Raw genomic sequence first — 10,683 nt, forward strand, 5'->3', positions numbered from 1 at the left:
GGTAACTTTATTTTCTTCACTTCCAGGTGTTTAGTTTGAGGGCCCTTTTCGGAAGTTACTGTATATACGTCATGACCTTGATGTGTTATTGCACTGTATGTGTATGGCGGTGATGTACAGCAGAGGTGGGTGTGTACAGTGTGGAGCGCCATGTTGGAGCACAGGCGTCCGTGTGACTGATTGGCATGTCTGTTTTGGGGGGCTGTGTGGGCTGTGACCGATGGCCAGGCCTCTGGATGGGGATAGGCAGCCACGGAAGATGGATGGCGAGACCAGGGTCACATGCACCACAAGTGTGCTGCACTGTGCTGGAGCACAAATCCTCTATCTTAGTCTTTCTGTGATTTCTCACATTCTATCTCCTTGCCTCCTTTATTGGAGGAGAAGGTCCAGGGTCCCTCCCCTAGGACCACCTCCAATGGGTTTTGAGAAGGAGACGAGGAAAGAGGAATTGAGAAAGAGCCATCGGGAAAGGTAGCAAGGTGGGTGGAAGGAGGTTAAAGAAATGGACATACTGGTGGTTTTTATTTCTAACTGAGCTTCTCTCTTGGTGCCCTGATGATTAATGTAAAAGTAAGTCAAAGTTTCCCAAAGCTTTTTCCACTGACCCAACTAAAGTCTGAGTGCACAAGGAATTGGCTCCAAGATACAACATTTGGCAAAGACTCGTGACATATTTGTGTAATAGCTTAAATATAACCACTATATATATGTGTGTGTTAGAAAGCAGGGCTTGATTCAGTCCACTTGACTAATAATGGATTATTCCCTTGTCTTGATGACTTGGTGTGTGGTTATGTCTGGCTGTCACACCTAGAGAGCTCTGACATCTCAGCTGTATGCCCGTCATGATTACTAGAATGGATATGGGGATGCAGGGTGGGGGACGGGACTGGACCTGGAGGGACAAAAAACGGTCTGGAGCAGCTTTGTGAGGACTCTGTGGGTGTGGTTTTCATTTGCGGAGACATCGGTACATTAAGATATGGAATGTTCCAGCAGGTTATTAGAAGTCCAATGCGGCTATTTTTTTATTATTATCTAGATATCAAATCATTTCTGGTGACGATTAAGTGATTGTCTACAATTAAAATGGTAAATATAAGCAAATAGCTTCTTACAAAAGAGTAATTTCTCAAACAACAGGTTTGTTAGGACTGTCTGAGAGGGGAACATTTTAAACCTGCTGTTATTGGCAGAGAGGTTTGGAACCCTCTTACTTATTGGCCTGTTTAACTAATTTACTAATGTCACCAGGCAGGTCAAAATTCCATCCCACCAAAAAAGGCTGGCATTTCAGCTGTTCTTTTCAAACCGCTCTTACACTAAAAGGGCATCATAATTTTCACAATTTCACAGTGTTATTCCAAAATTGAAGTGTGAAATAGATAAACACAGGAAAATAATGTTTTTGACTGCACTGAGCCTTTAAATGCAACGTTTTATGACTTTTTGTATTTTGTACATGTTTATGGTCTGATGTAATCAGTATTGTCAGTGTCAAACACAACAGTTACAAGAGTCTCAGTTTGTTGGTGATTAACCAAGTCTCCTACCCTCCTTCGATGGGTCTGTTGTGACATTGTATATGATAATTTTCACTCTCCCACACTGCTGGTATGTACTGTACAGTGTGTGAATGTGTCTTTTAACCCTCTGCAGTGGTCCTATCTCTCTCCCTACCCCGTGCTGGCTGGCGTGAGTTGTGATCGTGCGTGGCCCTGGGCAGTGGGACGGATGGCAGCGGTTCCTGCCGGTCTGAATGCACGTCCCCTGAGCGCTCGCTGCAATCTGTGGACTGCTGCTAAATATAGACGAGAGACACTAGAGACCGCTCTCTGCTATGGCCTGGCTGAGGGCACCCTCCCCAGCAAGGCCTTCCCTTCCCTCTCTTCTCTCATCCACTCTCATCTGTCTCTTTTCATCCTCCTTTTCATCTGCTCGATTCCCCCCTCTTCATCTCCTCACTCTGTCTATCTTCTCCTACACCTCTGGTTCTGTCATCTGCCTCCTCTCTCTCTTTCAGTCTCACCTCTCCTCTACATCATAAGCAGTCACATACATTCCTCTCACACCCCCCCCCCCTCCCCCAGCAGAAAACATATTCAAGTCTACTGTGATAAGAAATGTAATAATATATAATTATTTACATTAGTTTGTTAGTGTGACCCAACCACAATACCCATAGACTGAGCAGAGACTGGTGGCTAAATGCTAAATATATGTCTCCCTTTATCAGCAGATGACTAGAGACTGGTAGAGAGTAGGTGGCTTGATGACAGAGCTGTATGTATACGTAGAGGTTATTTCCTAATCCTTTAATGGGGAGGAGGGTTTGTGGCTGCCCTGACCTCCCCTCCATCCTTTCCTCCCTGAATAGTCACACATGTCCTAGAGACACAGGGGGGCGCCATTGCTGCCTGGCTGGCCGGTCCGTGACAAGTGTTGGTCCGGCAAGGTCGGAATACTGAACGAACAAAGGGGAAAAGAAAAAAAAACGCATGACTGTGTGACTCTCTCACCCCGAGGGCACCTGAAGGACCCAAAACACTGAATCATCATCCTCCGATGATGAGAGATCACAGGATCTGTGGAGGTCAGGCCACACTGCAGAACACAAGCAGCTAGGCAGGGAGAGTTGGGCTGGGGATGGCTGCACAGACACATGCCTATCAGAAAAAGCGAGACAGACGGGGTGGAGTACATTGGACCCACATTGAAGAATTAGGCCTCAAACTTAGCGAGCCTGGTTTCAGTTAGCCATGTGTTCCCTGGCTTGAGGCTTCACACAAAGGCAGATCAAGACCAGGCCCCATGTCATTTTTTTTTTTTTTTTTATTGTACCTTTATTTAACTAGGCAAGTCAGTTGACGGCCTAGCAGTGGGTCAACTGCCTTGTTCAGAGGCAGAAGGACAGATTTCTCAGTACTGAGCAGTTAGTTAGGGAATGGATGGATGGATGGATGGAGTGGCTATGTTCCTTTCCAGTATAGCGCAGGAGTGAGAATGTTAACGTTATTTCCAGTGAATCAAGAATGGAAGATTTGACTATGGGATCATGATATGGAAGGGGCTCTTTTGGAACTTAATCTTCCCCTTGGGACACTGTTGTCTTTGGCCTGGTGGTGGAGACTGTCAATTACACTCTGCATTATGGGTCATCCAACCGAGTGAAGTCATCAAAGTTGTATTGGGATCCCAACTTTCCTCTCTCCTCGGGCTCTTGGTGTTGAGCAGCAGCAACTGAACAGAAAAAAACGAGTGTAAACCTGGCATCAGCCTCTTCTCTGGGCGCCCTCACAGGCAGAGCCCAGACCCAACCAATCCTGTCCAGCCTGTCCTGATTTGACAGGGAGCTATCACCGTGTGGAGAGAGGATGAGGGACTGCCACTGGTCACAGCGGGAACCCGGTTCCGTTGTCACTCTCCATTTCATTGCCACAAGGTTATCTCTAAAAGGACTTACATTGTTCTACCGTTGGAACTTTCCGTGTCTCTTCGCGCGCTTCTCTGTGATGGAAGAAGTAGAAAACCCGGTGTCAGCGCAACAGCTCCTTTCATAAGAAACGTAAATCTTACATCAGGCATTTTTAGGGTAAGTAGAGTCAATTCGATTTTGAATTGGCCATTGAGTCAAAGTCAACATTCTATGGGTTTGTGCGTTAATAGGGGATTAGGTTACTCTAACATTTTAACGGTTAATTTGGAGAAGAAATAGCCTACAAAATTAGGTTATCACAATATTTGCACATCTAATTCTGCAGACAGTTCAAGGTAAGGTAACTAACTTTTACACAATTTAATTTGTTCCATTGAAATGTTCCCTCCCTCTAGATATAGCTCATATATTGAAATAGTTGTTTGCTAATGCAAAGGAATTGCCTCCTCAACGTGCGGTGATGTTTATGGTGAGTTGTGTCACCAAAATCCAAATGTGTAACCTGACGGGCACGCGCACTGTCAAAGATGCGCAACATCCCACTGTTCTTTCGCATCACATCGACATCACTGCGCTTCTGACAGAAAATCGAGCTGTCACTCTCCGGTGTCCATCGTATCTTCAACCAAAACGTGTCAGCTCGAAGTCTAGCCAGCGACTATGTCATGCCAAATGGTAAACAAACGCTCGCCTGCCATAATAGATACGAGAGGAGAAGTCACTGTCGGATTGAGGTGGATTAGACCAGTTGAAGTCACTTGCACAAGACATCAACTCTCTAGTTTTCCGACGATGAAGCGACTCAAGAAGGAACAATAAGATGTGAGCGATTCATGGCTTTGTTAGAAATGTTGAATTGTGGCAACCCAATACAGCGACTGACATGAACAAAATAATTTGTCTGAGAAGCTGATGCTACTGTTCCATATGCAAAGAAGCCTTGAGACCCGACAAGTGGCGCATGTAGCCTACTAGAACGTTGAACAAGTAACCGAAAGGTTGCGGGATCGAATCCCCGAGCTGACAAGGTACAAATCTGTCGTTCTACCCCTGAGCAAGGGCGCCGAAGACGTGGATGTCGATTAAGAAAGACCCCGCACCTCTCTGATTCAGAGGGGTTGGGTTAAATGCGGAAGACACATTTCAGTTGAATAGGTTCAGTTGGACAACTGACTATGTATCCCACTTTCACTAGTAGGCTACCGAAATAATAAGACCGTAGACTGTTCAGGAATGCGCTCATTTGGGATTTGGAATGCATTTTACTCAGCAGAGAACTTTGCTTTAATCGACGTACTTGTATCATGAGAGAATAATAGTTATCCTAGGAACATGGACAAATAATGCACAAGCTTTGCCTGATGCGATGAGATACTCTTCAAGTTCTCTTGAGAATTGGAGCCAACCATATCAACACCGACAAAAATTTAAGTTTGGACTGTGTGTAAAGCCAGAACCGACAAAACCAATTTCACGGGAACACCGCATCTATATTAAACCATCTTCACAGACTCGCATAGCGGTAAGAATTTCTGTCCTATACAATAACGATGCTGCTCTTTATTTGCCTATTCATTGTCTGCACGAGGCTGTGTTCCGTAGTGCGTTTTGGTTAGCCTTGGGTAACCAATGCGTCTTTGCAACAATGGCAAATCGAACGCACATTTTTGCATGGTCTGTTTTTTTCGTAAATTGTGATATACATTTTGCATTGCCTGTTTCACCGTTATGTTGCCTACAGGCCTACTGTACCTTAATATCACCAGGAGGGCAACTCTCAACCGACCACACCTGCATGCACATGTGGTTGGAGAGGCGGATTAGATTGTGGCGGCTAAATTGCGCGACGTAAATCTATTTTGTGAGTGCAATCCGTTTGCCAATCTCAAATGAATAGTCTATCACCGGTTAATTGTATGGTTATTTCAAATACGTGTATTCGGTTTGCATGTCAAGAAACGATTCATTAGCCTGTCCTTTGTTACAGAATATTGACAGTTGTCATGTTGGATGATGATTCTTTTTTTTAGTATGCATTCATTTAAATGTATGTAGCTTTTCGGAACTAGTGCTTGTATATTAATTAACGATCATGTGCAGTGCGCTCGATTTAATGGGATTAACAAACGTTCGGTAACCACAGTCAATGAGTTGGGGACAATAGGCTCTGGAGCGTTAGCTACAGTTCATAGTGTTTAGTATTTACTACTATGCACAATAAGACAATACACAAGGGAAATGTAGTTGTCAAGATATACAGATCCTCTTTATTTGTTTTTAGGCTATTCAGAATATGTTGTGTTTTTGTCTCGTGCGAATATGGTAACATTTAAACATGATTTATCTTTTACTTTTATGACATTACTATTATATAACAATTCAATTATTATTATTTTTTATTAAAGGAGCAAAAGAGTGAGTCGTGGACAGTGTAAGAAAGGTATACCGTGATTTTCAGAAATGGCCCTCCTCCCCATAGCCACCTATTCCGTTTCTCTCCATTCCGTGGGTGTTGCTTTATTCGCCACCTGATTCTCTAATCCATGCAAGTATTCATTTGGACCAACTTCCCTCTCCCTGGATGTATTTAATGTATCTGTAACTGGTTCAGTCCGAGGCACTCCCATCACTTGGTATGGTTAACCCCAGACATAGCCTGGATATTCCATTCTTATGTTACTGCAATGAGTTCCTGTTCCATTATCCCTTATGCACATTAAATATACACTGAACAAAAATATAAACTCAGCATGTAAAGTGTTGGTCCCATGTTTCATGAGCTGAAATAAAAGATCCCAGAAATGTTACATACAGACAAAAAGCTTATTTCTCTAAAATGTTGTTCTTGTTAATGTCGCCAACTGTTGAAGAGCATTTATCCTTTTCCAAGATAATCCATCCACCTGACAGGTGTGGCATATCAAGAAGCTGAAAAAAACCAGCATGATCATTACACAGGTGCACCTTGTGCTGGGAACAATAAAAAGGCAACTCTAAAATGTGCAGTTTTGTCACACAACACAATTCCACAGATGTATCAAGTTTTGAGGGAGCGTGCAATTGGCTTGCCGACTTCAGGAATGTCCACCAAAGCTGTTTCAATGTTTTTATATATAGATTTTGGCAGTACGTCCAACCGGCCTCACAACCACGTGTATGGCGTTGTGTGGGGGTGAGAGGTTTGCTGATGACAACCTTCTGAACAGAGTACCACAAGCTACGGACAATGAACACAGTTGCATTTTATCGATGGCAATTTGAATGCACAATCAAGATCCTGAGGCCCATTTTCATGCCATTCATCCGCCGCCATCACTTCATGTTTCAGCATGATAATGCACAGCCTTTTTTCGCAAGAATTTGTACACAATACCTGGAAGCTGAACATTTTCCAGTTCCTCCATGGCCTGCATACTCACCAGACATGTCACCCATTAAGCATGTTTGGGCTGCTCTGGATCGATGTGTACGACATAGCTTTCCAGTTCCCACCAATATCCAGCTACTTCACACAGTCATTGAAGAGTGAGACAACATTCCACCGACCACAATCAACTGCCTGATCAATTCTATGCGAAGGAGATGTGTTGCACTGCATGAGACAAATGCTAGTCACATCAGATACTGACTGGTTTAATGATCCACTCCCCTACCTTTTTTTAAAGGTACTGTATCTGTGACCAACAGATGCATATCTGTATTCCCAGTCATGTGAAATCCATAGATTAGGGCCAAAATCATTTATTTCAATTGACTGATTTCCTTATATGAACTATAACTCAGTAAAATCTTTGAAATATTTGCATGTTACGTTTTATATTTCGATTCAGTATAAATCCGGTTTCTGTGTAGTATTTATTCTGTCTCCCCTTTGGTGAAATGACCATCGTCATCCCCTCATTTGCCCTGTTTTCCCAATACCTTCTTGTCCTTCTCTCTGCTTTTAGATTTACAAGGTGTGTTTTGGCATTTCTCTTCATTTCCACCATGGGACTGTGGTGCACACTTTTTTTAGGCAGTTTATCTCTGTCCCCCTCCAACAACCCCCAGACCAGCCCCCTTAATCCTGAGCTCTCATTTTAGTCCCTGGAGAGTGGGTGGGAGACCCGACCACTGCAGGGAGGAGGAGGGGTCAGCAGGGAGACCAGCCTCCCTGGCCCCAGTGCTGAGAGAGGGATGAGTAGCAGATTCTGTGTGGCAGCAAAAAAAAGAACACCATTTCCCACATCAGTTCTTTATCATCATGACTGATGTGCTCTTCTAATATCTCCATTCAAAACACACAAATTGCTCTCTGTTGAATCATCTGTTGGGGGAAACCACTGGGCCAGACTTATACTGTAGAGAATACAAATAATGGATAAACGAATGGAATAAATCATGGATATTAGAGTCTGCTAGGTGCTAGAAGAGAGAGATTTGTCTCCCCTTGAGTAATAGTGTAGAATGTAAAATAAATCACAGCTGTTGTAAAATAGTTGGCTAATCATGGACCTAAAAATGGTCAACGTCTGAATAATGGTGTACGCCGACGGACTGTATCTTGCAAAAGATGTCCTGAAAATGCAGTGTGCTCTTTCAGAAAAGGATTTGACATTCTCCTTCTTTGAATAGTGAATGTCATTGTAGAGGGTTCCTCACTCTCCGTCCAATTTTCTAGCTGCATGGGACAAGAGCTGAAATGCCTAGGCATTATGTGTACATTGCGGTTAGCAGATGTCAACACACCTCAGATTTAACCCTGGTCGCACAGCGCACAGACAGAGAAGACTGAGGCTTTGTGTCTGAAATGCAAATGCTTTAGATTCCCTCCATTTTCCTCTTGGCTAGTGCTTTAGACTTGTCAAAAATGGAGAATAATCTTAAAGTAGAATGAAGGGACCTGTTTTATCGAATAGTGTAAATGGTTGTTGTAAATTGGGTTTGTTGTGTGTTACTGACAGTTTTGGTCTGGTATGAAGTTATGACAAAATTTAGAAGAGCATATGTTCTTTTGGTGGGGGGGGGGGTGCTGTATGTCTCTGGGTTTTAATGTGGTTTATGTTGTGGAACAGGAACAGTACTGGTATGATGATTGGGCTGGTCTTGTAGAACATCTTGGATCTTGGCTATGGGTTGTGGATTGAGCTGGTTTTGTGAAACTGTTTGCTCTGGATTATGAATTTGGCTAGTCTCTTAGAACCGTTTCAATTTCACTAAGATTTTGGGACCATTCATTGAACACTTGACGACCGTTTTGTGACACAAAGCATTCCTCTATCCACTGACGGAAGGTCATGCTGTACGTGAGTTAAGAAAGCGAGTAGAGGATTTTTAAACGTGTGTGGGGAGATGGGTGTGTTAAATGAAAGTTGCTTTCTTGAGAAAGGTCGATTACTTCGAAGACTTTGACCTTGCTGTTTTGTTTAATTGCTCTTAACTAAAAATGCATTTCTTCCCCCCCTTCTAATTAATGTGTAAGATTAATGAGTGCGCACTGCAACTACACACGTTCTTTGTCCTTGCTTCTTCTTAACACTAACACAGAAACGTGGTGGGGCGTCTGTAGTCCATAACACACGATTAGCATCAATTTGTTTGGCAATCGAACACAAAAAAGGTCCAACTGAAATTTGACTTCTGCTTCATCCCAACCATTCCAACAAAACTACACAGTGAGCAGTGGGGAAGGACCGTGTCCTTGTCCTCGTGACTCATCATGACGTGATGTCAGTCTGAGGAGAATGTCCCCTGCGGTCACCCTCCCTTAAAACACAAATGTCTGTAGTTGACATTCCACGTGTAACGATGAGTCTTTCATTTTTGTTAAGCAAGAGAAATTGGTCATTTTCCTAACAAAGAGAATCCATATCGTCATGATTCACGATACACCCATACTTATCAGGGTCATTTTTCGGGGGGAAAAGTCAACTGTGTCATTTTGTTCATTTTCTTACACCCCTCAGATATTGAAGACTTGTAGACAGGCTTATAGAGAGCCATGAATGTTCATCAGACCAGACATCAGAAACTTTATATCAGTGTTATAAAGGTCTGTAATGCAAAGGAAAATGTCTGTGTGTGCATGCGGGCGTGTTTGTGTCTGTGTGTGTGTGTGTACAGACTGTGATGTCTGGTTTACCTCAGTGTGTGCTCCTAAGGAGAGTTGAGCAGCACAGCAAAATGCATTCAGCCATCAGACTCCTTCCCACTGGGAAAGTCACTGCTGAGCACGGGGATCCGCTCAGACACATGTGCCTCGTAACACACACACATCGTCTCTCTCTCTCACACACACACAGGCACACACGCACACACACACACACACACAGTCTCAGACACACACAGATTCACACACTGCTCTTACACACAGAGACGTTTACGCTCTGACATACATATTCACACAGATTTCTCAGACTCATGAGTCAGGGCTCCATGATGCATTTACGTACAAGCGTGGAGGAGACAGCACGGCCCGCAATGCGTGGCGATGGGTCTCATGCCTACTGCCCGCAAGTCACTAAAGGGGTGGAGCCGCATAGCTGAAAGCTGGCTGCACTACACGCAGTCGGAAGGAATGTACTTTAACCACAGACGCTGGTCGTTCACTCAATGAAACTGAGATCTATGTGTGTCGTGTGTGGGTGTATGCACATGGACGTTTGCGTGTGAGGTGCAGCTGTTGCTAGGGTGAAATATAGTCAGGACGGAGGATGCACAGTTACACTGTTTAAACATAATCGCATAGCCAGTGCCACTTGAATCATATTATATTGAGATACTGTATCTTGGCTCCTTAAACCAAAGCCTTTCTTCGCCTGCCTGAGTTCTAAGCTCTGTGGCTAATAAGCAGCTCTAGACTAACACACACACACACACACACACACACACACACACACACACACACACACACACACACACACACACACACACACACACACACACACACACACACACACACACACACACACACACACACACACACACACAGTATGATACTAAGGTGAAACATGCTGTGAAACACTGTGACAAATTATCAGCAGGTTGTCTCCGCTGCAGTGGAACACACAGAGAAAGCCCTTTCACTCACACACACACACAAGAAATATCAGCACACTCGCAAGGGTCATCTGCAGGGTGCAGAGACTGAGGTGGTCGTCTATAAGAATCCAGTAGGGGATCTGTGTCACAGTGCTGTGCACGGCGAAGGACGCACGATTTGTCCAGCAGCGTTCACTGCTCATGCCCCATTGGCTTAGCTGGGC

Source organism: Oncorhynchus masou, chromosome 15 (genome assembly GCF_036934945.1).
Source record: "Oncorhynchus masou masou isolate Uvic2021 chromosome 15, UVic_Omas_1.1, whole genome shotgun sequence".
NCBI lineage: Eukaryota > Metazoa > Chordata > Actinopteri > Salmoniformes > Salmonidae > Oncorhynchus > Oncorhynchus masou.